Source organism: Bos grunniens, chromosome X (genome assembly GCF_055505025.1).
Source record: "Bos grunniens cultivar Pamir isolate PY7600 chromosome X, Bosgru_T2T1.0, whole genome shotgun sequence".
NCBI lineage: Eukaryota > Metazoa > Chordata > Mammalia > Artiodactyla > Bovidae > Bos > Bos grunniens.
In genome coordinates, this window is record NC_141194.1 from 25,553,382 (window position 1) to 25,575,379 (window position 21,998).

General features: G+C 36.8%; 1 long non-coding RNA gene across 3 annotated transcripts in view; it reads right to left on the bottom strand.

Moving 5' to 3' along the window:
• The window catches only part of LOC147340006 (uncharacterized), a 384,986-nt gene that overhangs the window by 24,731 nt on the left and 338,257 nt on the right, over positions 1-21,998 (bottom strand). For 2 of the 3 annotated variants that reach the window (XR_015159236.1, XR_015159235.1), the window contains one exon: positions 11,462-11,612. This is a non-coding gene — a long non-coding RNA (uncharacterized LOC147340006). Of the gene's footprint in view, positions 1-4,133; positions 4,834-11,461; positions 11,613-21,998 lie in introns of those variants that run through there. The other variant, XR_015159238.1, reaches the window with a different exon arrangement.

Sequence of the window (21,998 nt, forward strand, 5' to 3'; positions counted from 1 at the left end):
GGATCTATTCAGTATTCTGTAATAACTTATATGGGAAAAGAATCTAGAAAATAAATGGATATATGTGTAACTTATTCACTTTACTGTACAACTGTAATTAACAGTTTGTAATTAACAACACTGTAAATCCAACTACCCCAATTAAAAAAAATTTTTAAAGATGTATCCTACAATGGCAGTGTGTTGGATAATGAGGTAATGATTGTACAAACCTTTCTCTCATCTGCCTCCATTAATTGCACTTTTATACCTCTTCCTAGCAATAAACAAAATCAGATAGTGATGGGAGAATCTGAGCTCAAAATCTCAGAAGAAGCAAAAAAAAAAAAGAGGGAAATTATCTTGAAAAACTAATTTTAAAAATCGTTTATAAACTGAAAGGGCTTCTACCCTTTAACTTCTAAAGGAAATACATAGAAATCTTTAATGGAAGCTTATTTAAAACTATTAATTAATCAGTGTGATTACATAGATTTGGGGTTATAAAATCTGTTTATGATAGGAAAATTCAGATTATTATTGATATTAAATTGCTGGAATACTTTATTTAAAATTAACTATCTGAAAAACACTGAGACCATCAAAAAAGGAATAATGAAATGGAGCCAAGTTTCTAAAAGCCCCTCATTTTTACCAATATGGGATGATTATCATTTTTACAGAGTTTATTGAAAATGTTCAAATGATTAGGTGCCAGGTCCTAAATTGTGATATTTACTATTACTCTGGTTTTCTAGATAAAGGGCAGCACAGTCCATGGAAGCTGAATATAAGGTATGGACAAACTGAGATCATTTATTTCACATAGTAATTACCCCTAAAGCAAGAGCTCTACTAGGATATTCCCTTCGCAGCAGAGGGGTCATTTTATCTTAAGGTCATGCCTACCTAAATTTCCCCATTCCCTGACGTTAACATCAATAACCCATGCTGGGATTAATACAGCATACCTTCCTAAAATAACCTTCTATTACAAGGTTGGATAGTTCTCAAAACTGCCTCCAATATCAATCTTATGTAATAATGAAAACACAAGGTTAGAAAGTTTAGGTTTAATATGAATCTCTGAGATTCTTCTTCATAGTAACATAGGATGAAAATGACTCAAGGTAATGGGAGAAGCTACAGCTTGCCACTGATTTCTTCAAACTGCAGGTAAAATATAAAACTCACAAACTGGGCAAAGTCTTCATAGACAAATAGCATACAATTCAGCTTAATTACTGTGCTGGGGTATAAGTAAGCTCACCTTAGATACTGTATTTCTTAAAAACTTTTTACAGTGTTGTAGAAATGGTTAACTTTATCCAAACTAGAAAATTATGTTGTACCCATTTTTGGAAATATATAGTATGATTATTCCTGATATATAATAAAGTAACTGTTACATAAACCATACTAGGATAATAAATACACTGCAAAGAGAATCACATTTGAGATAAACACATTTGGATTCAAATACTGTCAAGACTTTAGAAAAGGTAATTTTTAAAGTAATTATACCCCCATTTAATAACGGGTTAAATGGTATGTCTCTCATAGGATTGATACATGGGGATTGTGAGATTACTTACATAAATCACCAAGCAGGTAATTGGTGCTCAAATATCTTGTTCTCTTTCAATCTCATCAGTAACACTCTGTGGATTGTTTGAAAGGGTAACTGTGTATATGGCTATTTAAAAACTGAAACAATTTAGAATTTAAGACTATTTTTTGAAATGTAGAGGCAATATAAAAACTTTGAAGTGAAATGTGATTATGATTCTTTCATATGTCAATTAAAGTAAAAGAGAGAATGAGTATAATCTTCTAATTTTGTAGTAAAAATCTATGATTCAGTTATAAAAAGAATTATTACAAAAGTAGAATACATTTTATAAAATGTACTATTTTATATATCACATATACACATTCCATGATGTAGTGTATATAGTATATTCTAGACTAATTTTATATACTAAATATACAGTATTATATATTATGTAATATTCATTAATATATATTATCCACTGTATGGTATATAAAATTGTTTATTATGATATATCATAGTTTGTATCTTCATTATCACTTAGAGGTTAATGTATTAGGTGATATGCTGTATATTTTTACATATTTATAATGTATTATTGCATGTTATATATTATTATATAATAGATATTCTTGTGGGTATGTATAGATAGATATTTGTATGTATGTAAAACAACCACTTATTATATTTACTGCTCTTGTTTTTAAAAGAATGGAATATACACATATACATATATACCCATGAGCAAAGTCAAAACAGTCCAACAAAAATAAAGTACAGTAGACTGACCTAGCAAACAAAGGAAATAAAAAATTATATTTACCACTTAAGAACAAAACTAACTAAAGTACAAACTGGAAAACAAAACTAGAGCGAGGTGCCAAGTGGGGAATAAAGCAATGAAAACAAGTAACAAATATGTTGAGAAGAAAAGAAAGGAAGAAAAGAAAGAATAGATATGAAAAGGTACTAGAGATGGATGAAGAAGATTTATATATTTTAAATATTAGCTGCAAGGGGAAAAGAACAGTAGGAAAGGCAAACAAAGGAATAAATGTAGAAAAAAATAATAGGTTTTAAAATTAAAATTAGAGAAAAGAAAAAAGTGGAAGAAAGAAAAAAGAAGAATAAAAAGGAAAACTTCACAGAACTGCAAAAGCCCAACGTAGAGGCAGAGGTTTATAACAATAAAAAGTGTGACTGAATATCAGTTCAGTTCAGTTCAGTCACTCAGTCGTGTCCGACTCTTTGCGACCCCATGAACCGCAGCGTGCCAGGCCTCCCTGTCCATCACCAACTCCCGGAGTTTACCCAAACTCATGTCCACCGAGTCGGTGATGCCATCCAGCCATCTCATCCTCTGTCGTCCCCTTCTCCTCCTGCCCCCAATCCCTCCCAGCATCAGGATCTTTTCCAATGAGTCAACTCTTCGCATGAGGTGGCCAAAGTACTGGAGTTTCAGCTTCAGCATCAGTCTTTGCAATGAACACCCGGGACTGAGCTCCTTTAGGATGGACTGGTTGGATTTCCAGTATACACATATACATATACACACATAAGCAGAATCAAAACAGTCCCCCCAAAATAAAGTACAATAGATTGACCTGGCGAACAACTAAACCAAAAATTGTATCTATCAGAACAAAACTAATTAAAGCACAAACTGGAAAACAAAACTAAAGCAAGGTGCCAACTGGGGAATAAAGCAATGAAAATAAAACTAACAAATATATTGAGATGAAAGAAAGAATAGATATGCAAAGTTAAACAGAGGTAGGTAAAGAAGATTTTTATATGTTAAAGATTAACTGCAAGGAAATCTAACCAGTCCATTCTAAAGGAGATCAGCCCTGGGTGTCCTTTGAAAGGAATGATGCTAAAGCTGAAACTCCAGTACTTTGGCCACCTCATGCAAAGAGTTGACTCATTGGAAAAGACTCTGATGCTGGGAGGGATTGGGGGCAGGAGGAGAAGGGGACGACAGAGGATGAGATGGCTGGATGGTATCACTGACTCGATGGACGTGAGTCTGAGTGAACTCCGGGAGTTGGTGATGGACAGGGAGGCCTGGCGTGCTGCGATTCATGGGGTCGCAAAGAGTCGGACATGACTGAGCGACTGAACTGAACTGAACTAGGAAGATGTTTAACAAGTATTTTATAGTCCATCCAAGTTATAAAATTATATGTTGTATGCTTTCCCTTGAATAAGTCATATGTTTAACTACATGTATCTGCATGTATGTGTGTGTGTGTATGCGTGTAGTATATAAAATCTATAGGGACTATATAGCTGTTATTGTATGTTGGCTTATCTGACTGCATTTTCAACTCCTCTCTCCTGCCTGCCTCTCCTGTAGAGGCTGTAAAAGAAAAATTTTACTTCCCAGTTTCCCTTGCAGCTAAGGTTGAGCATATGAAACAGTTATGGCTAATGATCTATAATCAGAAGTTTACAACTGCTGCTTCTTTCTCTTGTTTTACCCTGCCTAGAATACCTCTGTGGAGTGTGAAGGTGCAGCAGCCATTTGATGACCATGAGATAGCAAGCATAAAGACTAGAACCAACACAAAACGGAGCACGGGCGGGGGGAGGGGGTGTGTGTGGAGAATAATGTGCTTGAGTCTCTCATGGCGTCGTACAGCAACAGCACCAGTACTAGGCTACCTACCTCTGGGTTTTTTGCTTTTAAAATAATTAAATCCCTGGAGATTTAAGCCACCATATAGAGGGCTTTTGGTGGCAGTGGAGGTGGTTATTATTACTTTTTTTTTTAAATTAGGTAACCCATCCTTGATACAAACATTAAGTCTTAAGATTCAGATGAGAGGCAGAGGCAGTATTTTTACTTTTTAAAATTTGTATTCTTTTGTGATGTTTGCATTCAGTAGGCAAAGAAATGACACAAACAAAACAGATTTTAAAATCCAATTAAAGTTGATGAGTGTTACACATAGTTGTTTTAAGCCCTGGCTTAAAAGAGAACTATTTTTTCACAAAATTGTTTCTAGTATTTATACTGAATGGATCATAACAGAAACAATTTAATATGTCATCCCATAACAGAATGGTTGCTAAAAGGACAAATGTAATTACATTAGTGATTATACAACAATATATAAAAGTTTTGGTCCTTTAGCTGAGGCTTTAAGATGCATACGACTCAGCCATTAAAATTCAGGTTCTGCACCTGTAAGTAGAGAATGTGACCTGAGATTTGGCATTCCTCACAAGCTCCCAGGGGACGCTGCTGCCACAGGGAATAAAGCTCTCGCCAGTCTTCATGGATCAGAGGTGGAGTTCTAGGGCCAGAGGAACAGTAAGCACAAACTGTGGTTTGTTCAAGATAGCACTCTTTGGGGAGCACTTAGCTGACAAACAGTTACTCTTCTAAGGAAGAGGAGGTTATTTCTCTCTTCTTTTTAAAAGATAAGTTAAACATCCCTGTTTATAGAAAAATGATAGTGATAGGTTTTCATAGAGTTGAATGATAATGCCCTTCCTCTTTTTGTTCTTGCTTTTGGATGTTTAGAGAAAGATGAACACAGAACTCAGAAGAAGAAATGAGCTAAACATTTGGAGGATTGTTCTTCATGAAGCTGTTTCCAAAAGCAGTGTTCACAGGATGTGTTCCTGTGTAGGAAAGCACTAACTCAGTAGGTCTGAGTTGTTCAAACTCCGTGCCTTCAGAAGAAAAGGCCTGCTTTTAGGATTGGCCAGTGGCCAGCTCCTGGGATCTGAGCTCTTGGAATGTTCTGCCTCTACCATTTGGATCCTATAGTTACTGCTAACAATGTGACTTACTGTAAACACGTTTCTGCTCTGAGAGTGTGGAGTCTGAGGGGCTGAAGTCAGATGTCCAGCTCCTACATGCCTATGTCACTGACCCTGGATAAAAACCATGAACACCAAGGCTTCAGATGAACTTCCCTGGATGGCACAACTTTGCATATGTTGTGAAAGTTGGGAGAATTAAGCACATTACACGCAACTTCAACAGGGGGAGGTTAAGTGAGGAGAGACTTGGCAGCTTGCACCTGCTTTCTGCTGGACTTCACATCATGAGCCTTTCCCTTTTGCTGATTAGCATCTGTATTACTTTTGCCAAAGTAAATCATAACGGTGAATACAATAGCTGCTGAGTCCTAATAAAAGCAAAAATAAACAAATGGGACCTAATCAAACCTAAAATCTTTTTCACAGCAAAGGAAACTATAAACAAAACAAAAAACCTACAGGATGGGTGAAAATATTTGCAAACGGTGTAACCACCAAGGGCTCAATTTCCAAAATATACAAACAGCTCAAGATTGGAATCAAGATTGTTGGGAGAAATAGCAATAACCTCAGATATGTAGATGACACCACCCTAGTGGCAGAAAGGGAAGAGGAACTAAAGAGCCTCTTGATGAAACTGAAAGAGGAGAGCTGGCTTAAAACTGAACATTCAAAAAACTAAAATCATGGCATCCAGTCCCATCACTTCATGGCAAATAGATGGGGAAACAATAGAAACAATGACAGACTTTATTTCTTGTGCTCCCAAATCACTGTGGACGGTGACTGCAGCCTTAAATTAAAAGATGCTTGCTCCTTGGAATGAAAGCTATGACCAATCTAGATAGCATATTAAAAAGCAGAGACATCACTTTGCTGACAAAGGTCCATATAGTTAAAGCTATGGTTTTTCCAGTAGTATATGTTAGAGTTGGACCATAAAGAAGGCTGAGTGCTGAAGAAATGATGCTTTTGAACTGTAGTTCTGGAGAAGACTCTTGAGAGTCCCTTGGACAGCAAATAGATCAAACTTGTCAATCCTAAAGGAAGTCAACCCTGAATATTCATTGGAAGGACTGATGCTGAAGCTGAAGCTCCAATACTTAGGCCACCTGATGCGAAGAGCCAATTCATTGGAAAAAATACTGATGCTGGAAAAACAGGGCAGGAGGAGAAGTGGGTGAGAGAGGATAAGATGGTTGGATAGCATCATTGACTCAATGGACCTGAGTTTGAGCAAACTCCCGGAGATAGTGAAGGACAAGGGATCGTGGTGTGCTACAGTCCATGGGGTGGCAAAAAGTCTGATATGACTGAGCAACTGAACAACAACAACACAAACAGATAACACAACTCACAAATGACAACAAAGAACAACCCAATCAAAAACTGAGTAGATCTAAATAGACATCTCTCCAAAGAAGATATACAGATGGCCAAGAAGCACATGAAAACATGCTCAACATTACTGATTATTAGAGAAATGCAAATCAAAACTATGAGATACTACCTCATACCAGTCAGAATAGCCATCATTAATAAGTCTACACACAAATGCTGGAGAGGGTGTGGGGACAAGAGAACCGTTGTTCACTGCTGGTGGTAATGGAAATTAGTGCAGCCACTATGGAAACAGTTCGGAGATTCCTCAAAAAACTAAAAATAGAACTACCATATGATCCAGAAATTCTACCTCTTGGTATTTATCTGAAGAAACCGAAAACACAAACTCAAAAATATATCTGTATCCCCAGGTTCATAACAGCATTGTTTACAATAGCCAAGATATGGAAACAACCTAAGTGTCCACTGATATATAAATGGATATACACAATGAGACCAAAGTGACAGACAATTTCATGGGGTAAAACTTTGTGCCTAAATGAAAAAGCTACTTTATAGTAATTTTTTTCACTGAAAATATTCTGTGAATAAAAAGGCTTAGCTCTCTTTCAATGTTTTATATTAGTGTATAGTTGATTTATAATTTTATATAAGCAACTATAGAAAATGGTATAGAGGTTCCTCAAGAAACTAAAAATAAAACTACCATATGAGCCAGATCTCTTTTAATTTTGTAAAATTTTCCCCTGCTGAGAATCTATCTTTGCTTTCTATTCATAGATTGACACATTTGTGTTAAATATATACATAAACATTATATATCACTTATATGTGGAATCTAAAACATAACACAAAATTAATCTATATATATATATATAAAGGCTCACTCACATATAAAACAAACTATGGTTACCAAAGGGGAAAGGGAGAGAGACAGTATATGATTAACAGGTACACACTACTATACATAAAATAGAAAAGCAACATGGATTTACTGTATAGAACACGGAACAATATTCAGTATCTTGTAATAACCTTATAACCTATAATCTCTCTGTGTGTGTATATACACACACATACATACACATGGATACAATAGAATATTATTCAGCCTTAAATAGACATTGTGCCATTTATAACAACATAAATGGACCTAGAGGACCTTATGCTAAGTGAGATAAGACACACAGAAAAGGAAAAACTGTATGACCTCACATATGTAGAATCTTAAAAAAGTCAAATGCACAGGAGAGAGTAGAGTGGTTATTACCAGGGGTGAGAATATGGTGGAAATGAGGTAATGTTGATCAAAGGGTAAGATGAATAAGTCTAGAAAGCTAACGTATTGTACTGAACACTGGAATTTTCCTGAGAATAGATTTCAGATGCTCTAATCACAGAAAAACTGGTAACTATGTGAAGAGATGATATGTTAGTTAGCTTGACTCTAGTAATCATTTCACTGTGTATCATGTAAGTATGCTGTACATCTTAAAAAAAACCAAAATTTTCATTAAAAAAGTAAATCTTAAAAAGCTTGTTTCCATTTCCAACAAAACAGCATGTATTAAATGTGCTTTTATTTTATTATTTATTTTCTGGAGTTGTCATCAATTTTCTAGACTAAGTATACCTGCCGAGCTCCTGTGTGGATGCATGAAAATTTATAACATCAACTGTATTCACTTTCTATGGCTGCCATAATAAATTACTACAAATCTTGGTGGCTTAAAACCAGAGAAATTTATTCTTTTGGAGTTCTGGAGACTAGAAGTCTGAAACGACTATCACTCAGAAGAATTCAAGGTGTTGATGGGGTCACACTCTCTCTCTGCAGGCTCTGGGGAGAATCTGCTCCTTACCTCTTCCACCTTCTTGTGGCTGCTAGAAATCTTTGGGCATCTCTGGGCTTGCAGCTCTAGCACTCCAATCTCCACCTCCTATAGTCAGAATGCTACCTTCTTTTCTGTCTGTATCAAATCTCCCTTTGCCTTTCCTTCTAAGGGTATGTTTGATACATTTAGGTTCCGCATGGGTAAACCAGGATACTCTTTCCCAGTGCAACATCCATAACTTAATTTATTCTTCTGGATAAACATCCATAACTTAATCACACATGCAAAACTCCTTTTCCATATTTATAGGTTCCAGAGATTAAGACTTGATGTCTTTTGAGCCATTATTCAGCCTACTACATGAACTAGTGTTAAGTTACAGAACTGCACTCTAACAATGCGATCCATCACACACTTCCATCTCTAATAGGATGCATATGGAGGGTAGAAGCCTTAAAATAGACATGACTTTCATCAGTTTTGGATAAAAAATGAATTCCATAAATGGAAACACTTCATGGGAAACACCTGATATTGAAGGTCAGATTATTATGAACATAAATACCACAGTTATTTCAACTGCTGAATCAGTGCCCACAAGACATTAACTGGAATACCACAGACAGCATGAGCTTCTGAGTTGCTATGTTTTGCCAAATTAAGATCAACTTTTATCAGAATGCAGAGGTAGATAGCTTCTTCACTCTTAGAAAACCAAAAAGACAAAATATGTTAAACAGTGGCTGTTTACATTACCTTTTAATGAGTCACATAATGATTCACCATAAACTTTCTTTACATTATAAATTCCATTAATTTTATTTTTGGTCATTGTAGTCATGTATTTTCTATGAAAAATTATCAATTTTTTTTTTTTTTACCAAAACTTGGTGTCTCCTCCCATATTGAAAACATTAAAATTTTTATGTTTAAATTATATTTTTCCTGGGAATCAACTTTGAATTTTAAGATACTTTCCTATAGAATTACTAAAACAGCTATCCATTGTCTTCTAAATATTTTAATATAATGCTTGCATTCAAATATGTAAATGAAACTAGTCTGCTGCTGCTAAGTCACTTCAGTTGTGTCCGACTCTGTGCGACCCCATAGACAGCAGCCCACCAGGCTCCCCCGTCCCTGGGATTCTCCAGGCAAGAACACTGGAGTGGGTTGCCATTTCCTTCTCCAGTGCATGAAAGTGAAAAGTGGAAGTGAAATCGCTCAGTTGTGTCCGACTCTTAGCGACCCCATGGACTGCAGCCTACCAGGCTCCTCTGCGCATGGGATATTCCAGGCAAGAGTACTGGAATGGGGTGCCACTGCCTTCTCCGGAAACTAGTCTATTATGAGGTTTTGGTACTATTGTATGTGTTTAGTCACTCAGACTTGTCTGACTCTTTGCAACCCATGAACTGTAACCTGCCAGGTTCCTCTGTCCATGGGATTTCCCAGGCAAGAATACTGGAATGGGTTGCTATTTCATCTTCCAGGGGATCTTCCTGACCCAGAGATCAAACCTGTCTCTTGTGTCTCCTGATTTGGCAGGTGCTCTTGCAACACCTGAGAAGTCCTGCTACTTTATTAGCTTTTTATATAAAAATTACCCTTCTCATAGCAGAAAATTTCCAACAATACTATGGTCTATAATTTTTAAATGATATCTGGATAATCTATTTTGTCAAAGTGAGTTGTAAACAGGTATGATGCCCAGTGTTCTCTCAAATAATATACTTCTAATAAATTTTTCAGAGTCTTCCATGACAATTGCCTTAAGCAATTTTGATGATATTCTGTTAAAAATAATCTACCTTGTTATGACTGTCTAATATGTCAGTTTTATGCAACATTCTTCTATAATTATTTTTCTCTCTCCAGTGTAGCTGATACATTTCCTTTCACACATTTTTTTTTCTTAATTAGGCTCATGGAGCCTACTGTATGTGGTGAAGATACAAACCAGAATTAATCTTGCTAAAATGGAAGTACCTGGGTAAATACCCCAGGCTTTTAGATGAGATCTCTACCTTCTAGAAGTAACATCAAAGAAGAGCAACTCTCTCAAAGTATGAAATACAGCCTCAAATAATCTCAGATCCACCAAATCATGGTAATATGCCCATATCTACCTTCTTGCCAGAAGAAAATGAAATCATCCCATTAGGAAGATAACATCATTTAGGATGGCTAGGATCTGCTATACATTCTAGCTGACATTTGTTTAAAATTATCAGGCATATATATCCATGCAATGAAATAGTATTCAATGATAAAAAAATTATTTATTAAGCCATTAAAAGATATGGAGAAACTTGAAATACATATTTTTAAGTGGTAGAAGGCAGCCTGCAAGGTTGTCTACTGTGTGATTTCCAACATAAACATTCTGGAAAGAGCAAATCTATAGAGACAATAAAATTATCACTGTTCACCAGAGGTTCAGCGAGACAGAAGGAAGGATGAATAGGTGGAACACAGGATTTTAAAGGCAGTATTGTATAATGGTGGAAAACTGACATTGTGCATTTGTCAAAACCCATGGACCCATACAACACAAAGAGTAACCCTAATGAAAACTATGGATTTTATCTATTAATAACATTATCAATGTGTGCTCATCAATTTTAACAAATATATCGCATCAAAGCAAAACGTTAATAATAGGGGAAACTGTGGCAGGGGAGAAGAAAGGGTACATGAGAACTCTCTATACTTTCTGCTCATTTTTTTCCTGTAAATGTAAAACTGCTTTAAAAAATAATCTATTAATTAAAAAATAATTGCGAGACATGCACACATACACACAACCCAGTATATATGTTTGTAGCCACAAAGGAGAAGTGTGATTAAAATGTGGCAGAAGCAGTATTTAAAGAGTTCTTGGCCAAAAAATGTTTAGACTTACTAAAGACACATCTCAGATTCCAAAATACCTATAAATCCAAAGTAGGAAAAAATACAAATAATACCATACCTATACATCATAGTGTTCTTGCCTGGAGAATCCCAGGGACGAGGGAGTCTGATGGGCTGCCATCTATGGGGTCGCACAGAGTCGGACACAACTGAAGCGACTTAGCAGCAGCAGTGGCAGCGTACATCATAGTGAATCTTAAAGGAAAATACTGAAATAAGAAAAAAAAATCTTTTAGAGGCACATCAAAAAGACTAACAACTTACTTTTTTAGTAGAAGCTGAAAAACAGTAATAAGCTTGAGTAAGCTAAAGTCCTGAAAGAATGTAACAGCTAAACTTAAATTGTATGACCTGTAAAAATTTCCTCCAAAAAGAAAAAAGAATTAAATTTACTTTCAAAGGCAATCTGAGATTTTTAGTGGAGGGAGGCATGGGGTCAGTACCTGTTCATTAGAAGATATACTAAATGGTAATCTTCAGCAGAAGAAAAAATGATTTCACGTGGGAGTACAGTATTGCAGAAGGAATGAAGTGCTTCAGAGAAGATATCTGAATGAACATCAGTGATTTCAAAAACCAGAATTATATTTCTCTATTGTATTTTAAAAGTATACATGGAGTAAGAACTCCAAGGCTATTAGGCAGCTCCATGGATGCAGCTCCCTCCTATCTTTCTGCCCCACTACAATTAACATTTCACAAACTTTAAGATCGATCAATTAGCCCATTCACCACATCTTTGTCCCACCAAGAGAAGGGATTAGAATATACTTATTCAATTAGAACAAACGTTTTATTTATATTTCATTGACCAGAACATGGCTACATAGACACACATGGCTGCTAAGCACGCTGGAAACTGTAGTCTTTATTCTGGGCAGCCATGTGCCCCACTAAACATCAGAGGTTCTATTATTAAATAAGAAATTAAAGATTGGTTGATTTGGGGAAGACCTAAAGTGTTGCAACCCAACTATCCATGAACAAACTTTCTTCACACAGAGTATCAAACTGTTCCCAAGAGAACAAACTCCAGTGTATCACTAAACCTCAAAATCTACACTCTGGGTGATACTTATCTTCTTCAGATTCATATGTGGTAATTATTTTCCAGACATGTTTTATGGCCTCAAGTTATTTAATATTAAATGCTGGAGTATTAATACAACAACCAAAATGAAGCTCCCATTCAAAAATGGGAAAATAGGAAACAATAGTTATTGATTCTTCAGTTCAGTTCAGTTCAGTTCAGTCACTCAGTCGTGTCCGACTCTTTGCGACCCCATGAACCACAGCACGCCAGGCCTCCCTGACCATCACCAACTCCCAGAGTTTACCCAAACTCATACCCATAGAGTCAGTGATGCCATCCAACCATCTCATCCTCTGTCGTCCCCTTCTCCTCCTGCCTTCAATCTTTCCCAGCATCAGGGTCTTTTCAAATGAGTCAGTCCTTCGCATCAGGTGGCCAAAGTATTGGAGTTTCAGCTTCCACATCAGTCCTTCCAATGAACACCCAGGACTGACCTCCTTTAGGATGGACTGGTTGGATCTCCTTGCAGTCCAAGGGACTCTCAAGAGTCTTCTCCAACACCACAGTTCAAAAGCATCAATCCTTCAGTGTTCAGCTTTTTTTATAGCCCAACTCTCAATCCATACATGACCACAGGAAAAACCATAGCCTTGACTAGACGGACCTTTGTTGGCAAAGTAATGTCTCTGCTTTTGAATATGCTGTCTAGGTTGGTCATAACTTTCCTTCCAAGGAGTAAGCGTCTTTTAATTTCATGGCTGCAATCACCATCTGCAGTGATTTTGGAGCCCAGAAAAATTAAGTCAGCCACTGTTTCCACTGTTTCCCCATCTATCTGCCATGAAGTGATGGGACCAGATGCCATGATCTTTGTTTTCTGAATGTCGAGCTTTAAGCCAACTTTTTCACTCTCCACTTTCATTAAGAGGCTCTTTAGTTCTTCTTCACTTTCTACCATAGGGGTGGTGTCATCTGCATATCTGAGGTTATTGATATTTCTCCCAGCAGTCTTGATTCCAGCTTGTGCTTCCACCAGCCCAGCGTTTCTCATGATGTACTTTGCATATAGTTTAAATAAGCAGGGTGATAATATACAGCCTTGACGTACTCCTTTTCCTATTTGGAACCAGTCTGTTGTTCCATGTCCAGTTCTAACTGTTGCTTCCTGAACTGCATACAGGTTTCTTAAGAGGTAGGTCAGGTGGTCTGGTATCCTCATCTCTTTCAGAATTTTCCACAGTTTATTGTGATCCACACAGTCAAAGTCTTTGGCATAGTCAATAAAGCAGAAATAGATGTTTTTCTGGAACTCTCTTGCTTTTTCTATGATCCAGCAGATGTTGGCAATTTGATCTCTGGTTCCTCTGCCTTTTCTAAAACCAGCTTGAACAGCCATTATCAAAACCTGCAGGGCAGGGGCTGCAAAAGTTCCCTATCAGAACAGTGTAGTGATTTTTTAAAGTCCCTCCAGTTCTGTCTTCTGGGAGGATTTTCTTTTTTATTTTCTTCTGTGGTGCCTGTCTTTACCCTTTGGGAGGCTCTTTTCCATTATTTCCCATAGTCATATTTGAAGTCTAGTGGCAAAATATTTACAACTATCTTCATGCTTATGCAGTTTCAAACCCCTGGGGATTGCTTTATGGGTTAAACAGTTATAGGATTTTGCAGTCTTACCCTGTATTTTGTGTTTGTTTGGTTTGGAGGGGTGGTTATGGTAAAATTTAATACTTCAAAAATGTAGTTGATTTCTGGCCTATTTGCTATGAGCTAGTTCCCTATCTAGGTATTTATTTAAGCCTTAAGACTTTCATTTATTGGCCTCAGTTATACTCAACCCCTGTCTCTCGATTTAATAGCAGCTGGCCATCTGAAAGCTTAGACTCTGATGAAAAGGAAATATCCTTAATCCTCACCCTGTAAAGGTTCTCCATGCCCTTTTTTTTTTTTTAATATCCTGCTAAGCCTGCTAAGCTACCCCTTAGAACTGCCACTTATATAGAAGGTTATTTTTCACATACATAAATTCTGGAAATAAGTAACTTAGGGCTTAATAATCTTCAACTTTCCAGCATTTTTCTATCTTCATTGAACTCAATGTGTGGCTTCTGACTCATGGTCTAAAATAACTGCTGAACTCTAGACATCACATCTGCATTCCATCCAGAATAGAGGACTCTACTGGAAATGTAACATTTAAACCTGGAAGCCATTGAGGATTCTCTCACTTTAAGAAAAGAGAGAGAGAGAGATCTGTGGGCATTGGAAGGAAAATTAGCAGTCTTTCCCACGGTTATCTTTTATTCTACCTTTTATTTTATTATTTAATAAAATTTATGCATTTTAGTCCTCCCTTAAAATTGGTAAAACATTGATCAGTATTGTGTTTCTACATCTTGTTTTTCTAATTTCTTATACATTTTAGTTTTGTAACATGCTTATTCTTTATTTTTGAACATTCTTTAACAATAAAGGCATTTAATGGTGGCATTATGATAGTAGCAATATAACGTACTATACATTACATGAAACTATAATGTTACAAACTAGTGTTATCTCAATATGAAGTAATAAATTGACAAAAACAATTCCTTGTACCAGGTGAGCTATGAGTTCATCTTCATAGTGTACATGAATGAAGAATGTAAACACAGAAAAAAATGCATTTTAATCTGCCTTCCCTTGTTGAAAGCAAAAAGACAGCAGGGCCAGTTGTAACTCTGGACTAAGAATATTCACACATGGCCTGAGAGAATAAATATTACCACCTAATAACTGGTATGATTTTAATATCTATTAAATATTATTCACATTTTTATCAATGGGTAACAATAACATCTATGAATAAATAAATAAATGTATTTAATATGTAAATATAACTTTTGCTATGTTCTATGTATTTTGGTATGAAGTGCTCTGTTTTACACTGTTTTATAGATAATAAGTTCCCTTCTGAGTTACTTTTTGATAAAATAATTATCTAGTAGTATATATGTCTTCACTTAAAAGTTGCTAAGAACTTTGGTAAACTTTTATATAATTATGCCTTTTATTGGTTTATTAAACTGTGTTGAGGTATACCTTGAGGCAAGTAACAAGATAAATTTTAAGTGACTCTGAGTAAAACATTTTTTAAAGGAACTGCACATACCTTAATTGACATACGTCAGGCTCTGTGTGTGTGCTTATTCTTATATAAAATTAAGAATTTGATTAAACTATTCCTCCCTCACATGGATCATAGCCTTGTCATGGCAAAGGAGCTTGTTTAGCTCAATGAAGCTATGAGCCATGCTGTACAGGGCCACCCAACATGGATGGGTCATAGTGAAGAGTTCTGACAAAATGTAGTCCACTGGAGAAGGAAATGGCAACCCACTCCAGTATTCTTGCTGTGAAACCCCCATGAACAACATGAAAAAGCAAAAAGATATGACACCAGAAGATGAGCCCCCAGGTCAGAAGATGTCCAGTATGCTACTGGGGAAGAGTAGAAGGCAATTAAGAATAGCTCCAGAAAGAATGAAGCAATGGGGCCAAAGCAGGAATGATGCTCAGTTGTGGATGTGTCTGGTGGTGAAAGTAAAGTCCAGTGCTGTAAAGAACAATACTGCATAGGAACCTAGAATGTTAGGTCCATGAATCAAAGTATATTGGACATAGTCAAGCAAGAGATGGCAAGAGTGAACACCAACATTTTAGGAATCAGTGAACTAAAATGGACAGGAATGGGAGAATTTAATTCAGATGACCGTTTTATCTACTACTGTGGGCAAGAATCTCTTAGAAAAAATGGAGCAGCCCTCAGAGTCAACAAGAGAGTTGAAATGCAATACTTGGGTGCAACTTCAAAAACAACAGAATGATCTCAGTTCGTTTCCAAGGCAAACCATTCAACATCTTAGTAATCTAAGTCTATGCCCCCAACTACTGATGCTAAAGAAGCTGAAGTTGACTGGTTCTATGAAGATCTACAACACCTTCTACAACAAACACCAAAAATGATGTCCTTTTCATCAAAGGGCATTGGAATGCAAAAGTAGAAAGTCAAGAGATACTCAGAATAACAGGCAAGTTTGGCTTTGGAGTACAAAATGAAACAAGGCAAAGGCTAACAGAGTTATGTCAAGAGAACACACTGGTCATAGCAAATACCCTTTTCCAACAACACAAGAGATGACTCTACACATGGACATCACCAGATGGTCAATACCAAAATCAGATTGATTATGTTCTTTGTAACCAAAGATGGAAAAGCTCTACACAGTCAGCAAAAACAAGGCCTAGAGCTGACTGTGGCTCAGATAATGAGCCCCTTATTGCAAAATTCAGGCTTAAATTGAATAAAGTAGGTAAAACCACTGGGCCATTCAGATATGACCTAAATCAAATCCCTTATGATTATACAGTGGAGGTGACAAATAGATTCAAGGGATCAGACTGGGTCAGAATGCCTAAAGAACAATGGACAGAGGTTTGTAACATTGTACAGGAGGCAGTGGCCAAAACCACCCTGAAGAAAAAGAAACGCAAGGAGGCAAAGTGGTTGTCTGAGAAGGCTTGACAAATACCTAGGAAAGAAGCAAAAGCAAGGAAGAAAGGGAAAAATATACTCAACTGAATGCAGAGTTCCAAAAATTAGCAAGGAGATAAGGCCTTCTGAAGTGAACAATGCAGAGATAGAGGAAAACAGAATGGGGAATACTAGAGCTCTCTTCAAGAAAACTAGAGATACCAAGGCAACATTTCATGCAAGGATGAGCACAATAAAGGACAAAAATGGTAAGGACCTAACAGAGGCAGAAAAGATTACGAAGAGGTGACAAGAATACACAGAACTATACAAAAAAAGGTCTTAATGACCCTAATCACCACGATGGTGTGGTCACTCAACTAGAGCTGGACATCCTGGAGTGTGAGGTCAAGTGGGCCTTAGGAAGCATCACTACTAACAAAGCTATTCAAAGTGATGGAATACCAGCTCTGAGCTATTTCAAGTCCTAAAAGATGATGTGGCATTAAAGTGCTGCACTCAATATGTCATCAAATTTGGAAAATTCAGCAGTGGCCACCAGATGGGAAAAGATCAGTTTTCATTCCAATCCCAAAGAAGGCAATGCCAAAGTATGTTCAAACTACCACACAACTGCAATCATTTCACATGCTAGCAAGTTTATGCTCAAAATCCTTCAAGCTAGGCTTCAGCAATACATGAACTAAGAACTTTCAGATGTACAAGCTGGATTTAAAAAAGGCAGAGGAACCAGAGATCAAATTGTCAATATCTCTGGCATCATAGAGAAAGCAAGGGAATTCCAGAAAAGCATCTACTTCTGCCTCATTGACTACGTTAAAGCCTTTGACTGTGTGGATCACACCAAACCTTGGAAAATCCTTAAAGAGATGGGAAACCAGACCACCTTACCTGCCTCCTGAGAAACCTGTGAGTCAAGAAGCAACAGTTAGAACTGGACATGGAACAACCAACTGGTTCAAAATTGGGAAAGGAGTGTGACAAGGCTGTGTATTGCAGCCTGTATGCAGAGTTCATCATGCGAAATTCCAGGCTGGATGAATCAAAATCTGGAATCAAGATTTCTGGTAGAAATATCAACAATCTCAGATGTGTAGAAGATACCACTCTAATGGCAGAAAGTGAAGAGGAACTAAAAAACTCTTGATGAGGGTGAAAGAAGAGAGGGGAACAGCCAGATTGAAACTCAACATTCAAAAAACTAAGATCATGGCATCTGATCCCATCACTTCATGGCAAATAGAAGGGGAAAAAGTGGAAACAGTCACAGATTTTATTTTTTTTTGTGGGGGGGGGACTCCAAAATCACTGGGGATAGTGACTGCAACCATGACATTAAAAGATGCTTGCACCTTGGAAGACAATCTATGACCAACCTAGATAATGTATTAAAAAGAAGAGATATCTCTTTGACAACAAAGGTCCGTCTAGTCAAAGCTATGGTTTTTCCAGTAGTCATGTGTGGATGTGAGAGTTGTACCATAAAGAAGGCTGAACACTGAAGAACTGATGCTTTTGAAATGAGCTGGAGAGGACTTTGGAGTGTCCCTTGGACTGCAAAGAGTTCAAACCAGTCAATCCTAAAGGAAATCAGTCCTGAATATTCATTGGAACAAGTGATGCTGATCTGAAGCTCTAATACTTTGGTCACCTGATGTAAAGAGCCAACTCATTGGAGAAGACCCTGATTTGGGGAAACATTGAGGGCAGGATGTGGGGGGGCGACAGAGGATGAGATGGTTAGACAGCATCATCGACTCAATGGACATGAATTTGAGCAAACTCCGGTGGATAGTGGAGGACAGAGGAGCCTGGCATGCTGCAGTCCATGGGGTTGCAAAAAGTTGGTCACGACTTAGTGACTGAACAAAAACAGCAGCAATAATCTATTCCTCAATAGCACAATTTAGCTTGTCCCACAATATCTATCAATTCTCAGAGAACTGTGCTGACATTTGCCATTACAATTATATTTTGCTTTATGTGTTTATTACTAGTGCCATTGTTTCTTACACATTATTTTGCAGATAGGACATCTTTTGGAGATTTGTTTTCTATCTTTTTGTGGAACAAAAAGGTCTTTTCTCTCATGAAGTTTTTTTTAGAATTTTAAAATTATCTCTACAGGACAAAAATTTCATCAGTATAATTCTTTGACTTTTTAAATCTTTTTCATTTAAGATAATTATAGATTCCCATTCAGTGGTAAGAAAGATTAATAATACAGTGAGGTCCCCTGCACCAGATCCCACCAATGGTGGCAGCTTACAAATCTACAGTACAGTATCAGAATTAGAGTACTGACATTGGTACGGTCAAAATTTGAGCATTTCCATCCTCACTAGGGTCCTTCAGGCTTCCCTTTGGCTCTCACACGTACTTCCTCCCTGAATCTGCACTCATCCCTACCCTCTGGCAGGAACTAATCTGTTCTCCACTTCAATAATTTTGTCATTTCAATAATGTTATATAAATTAACTATTACAGAATGTAACATTGGGATTGACCTTTTTTCGCTAAGCTAATTCAATGGCAATCCATGTAAGGTGTTGCATATATTCATAGTTTGTTCCTTTTAATTACTGAGTGGTTCATGATATAGACTTACCATAATTTGTTCAACCATTCAGTAATTGAAGGATATTTGGATTATTTCAAGTTTTGGGCTATTATGAATACGGCATCTGTGTAGATTTTTGAGTAAATATAAGTTTTCATGTCTCTGGGATAAATGCCAAACAGTGTAATTGCTGATTCCAATGATTGTTGCCTGTTTAATTTTATAGAAAACTACCAAACTATTTTTCAGAGTGACTGTACCATTTTACATTTTTACTAGTTATGTATAAGTGACCCAGTTTCTCTGTATACTCTCCAATATTTGGTGTTATCACTTTATTTTAATCATGTGATAAGTGTGTAGTGAAATCTCATTGTAGTTTTTCATTTGCATTTCCTTAGTGGCTCATAGGAAGATCCCCTGGAGAAGCAAATGGCAAACCACTCCAGTATTCTTGCCTAGGAAATCCCATGGACAGAGGAGCCTGGCGGGCTACAGTCCATGGGATCGCAGAGCCAGACACCACTGAAGCGACTTAGCATGCAGATGGCTCAATGATGCTCAGTGTGCTCAATGGCACAATGACTCATGATGTTGAACAACTTTTTCACCATCTGTATATTGTCTTCCTCTTCAAAGAAATGTCTCTTCAGATCTTCTCAGTGTCTAATCAGCTTTGCTGGACTGGTAAGTTTTCAGAGTTCTTCACGTATTCTAGATACTAGTTCCTTGTCAGCTATGTGGTTTGCAGATATTTTCTTCCCATCTATAGCTGGTGGTTTCAGTCTTTCATAGGGTAAATTTTTAAATTTGGCTAGGCCAAATTTATCAATTTTACTTTTATTGATAGTGCTTTTGGTATCAAATCTGAGAAACTGTTGCCTATTCCAAGATCCAGAAGATTTTCTCCTTGATCTAAAAGCTTAATAGTTTTATGTTTTACATTCATATCTGTGATCCATTTGAGTTAATTTTTATAATATGTGTGGTTGAGGTCAAGGTTATTTATTTATTTTGCTGCTGCTGCTGCTGCTAAGTCGCTTCAGTCGTGCAACCCCATAGATGGCAGCCCACCAGGCTTCCCCGTCCCTGGGATTCTCCAAGCAAGAACACTGGAGTGGGTTGCCATTTCCTTCTCCAATGCATGAAAGTGAAAAGTCAAAGTGAAGTAACTCAGATGTCCAATTGTTCCTGCATCATTTGTTGAGAAAGCTATCTTTCCTCCATTAAAATCCCTTTTGCACTTTTGTAAAAAGTCAGCAAGATTTAGTATCAGGTAGAAGGCTCCGTGAGCCACCTTTTGTTACTAGATTGGGGGTTAAGAAATGCTGGGCATGGGTTGCCTTCATATGTTGGGGGGATGGGAATAAGACACCCACCTTGCCAGTCTTGTTCCTGCATTCTCTAATTTTCCTTCCTCTTCCCACCTGTCAGGGTTCTTCTTTGGTTGTCTCTTACATTTTCCCAGTGTTTATAATTATACTTAACAGAAAGAGTAGGGGAACATGAGTCTATGTCATTTTGCTAGGACCAGAAGTTCATCTCTGGTTTTTTAATTAAATTTTTCTGCTTTGTCCTCAGTGGGGATATACTGGAAATCTTTAATTGAGCAGTGTTCAGTATAATATAAGGTACATATGTAATTCTAAATTTTCTAATAGCTGCAATAAAAAACAGAAAGAAGTGAAATTATTTTTAATTATACATTTTATTGAAATTAATATATTCTAAATATTGTTATTTTAGCATGAACTCAATATAAAATTATTAATGAGCTATTTTACTTTTTTTCTTACTAAGTTTTCAAAATTTGGCCTTTCTCTCACCAACAGGTCTCAATGTGAGTGTTTAGTCTTCATCAGAAAGACTTGATCTATATTTAGACTTAATAAAATGTATCCAAGTTGTTCCAAAATAGTTTGGTTCCAATGAAGTTTCCCAGTACCTGAATCAAATACTAGTTTTAAATTTTAACATAAATTTAGTAAAATTGAATAAAATTGAAGCGTTAGTTCACATATGTGATTCATGTGACTTTAGTTTATGGCACAAATTGGACAGCAGCACAAATTTACTGTATCCTCTATCTCAGTTTTTATCTCCTTTTTTCTTCTCCTAGTTGAGGGGATCAATCACTACCAAACCCTCACATTTGTAATGAGGCTTCCAGGAGGATAAATTTCCCAAATTCTCTCTGTCCTCACACTTCACTCTCCTGCCATTATTCTCCATAGACTGAATTAAACTGAAAGCCAGAGAGGCTAGGAAGCAGAGCATTCAAATTAGCTTCTTCAGCCTATGATCAAGACAGAAGAGTAAGGAGTAGCTCTGAAATGTCACAGCTATATCAGTAAAGACAAATGTTTGAGTATACAACACCATTATGTGTGTGCGAAGTCACATCAGTTATGTCTGACTCTTTGAGACCCTATGGACTGTAGTCCCCTAGGCTCTCTCATCCATGGGATTCT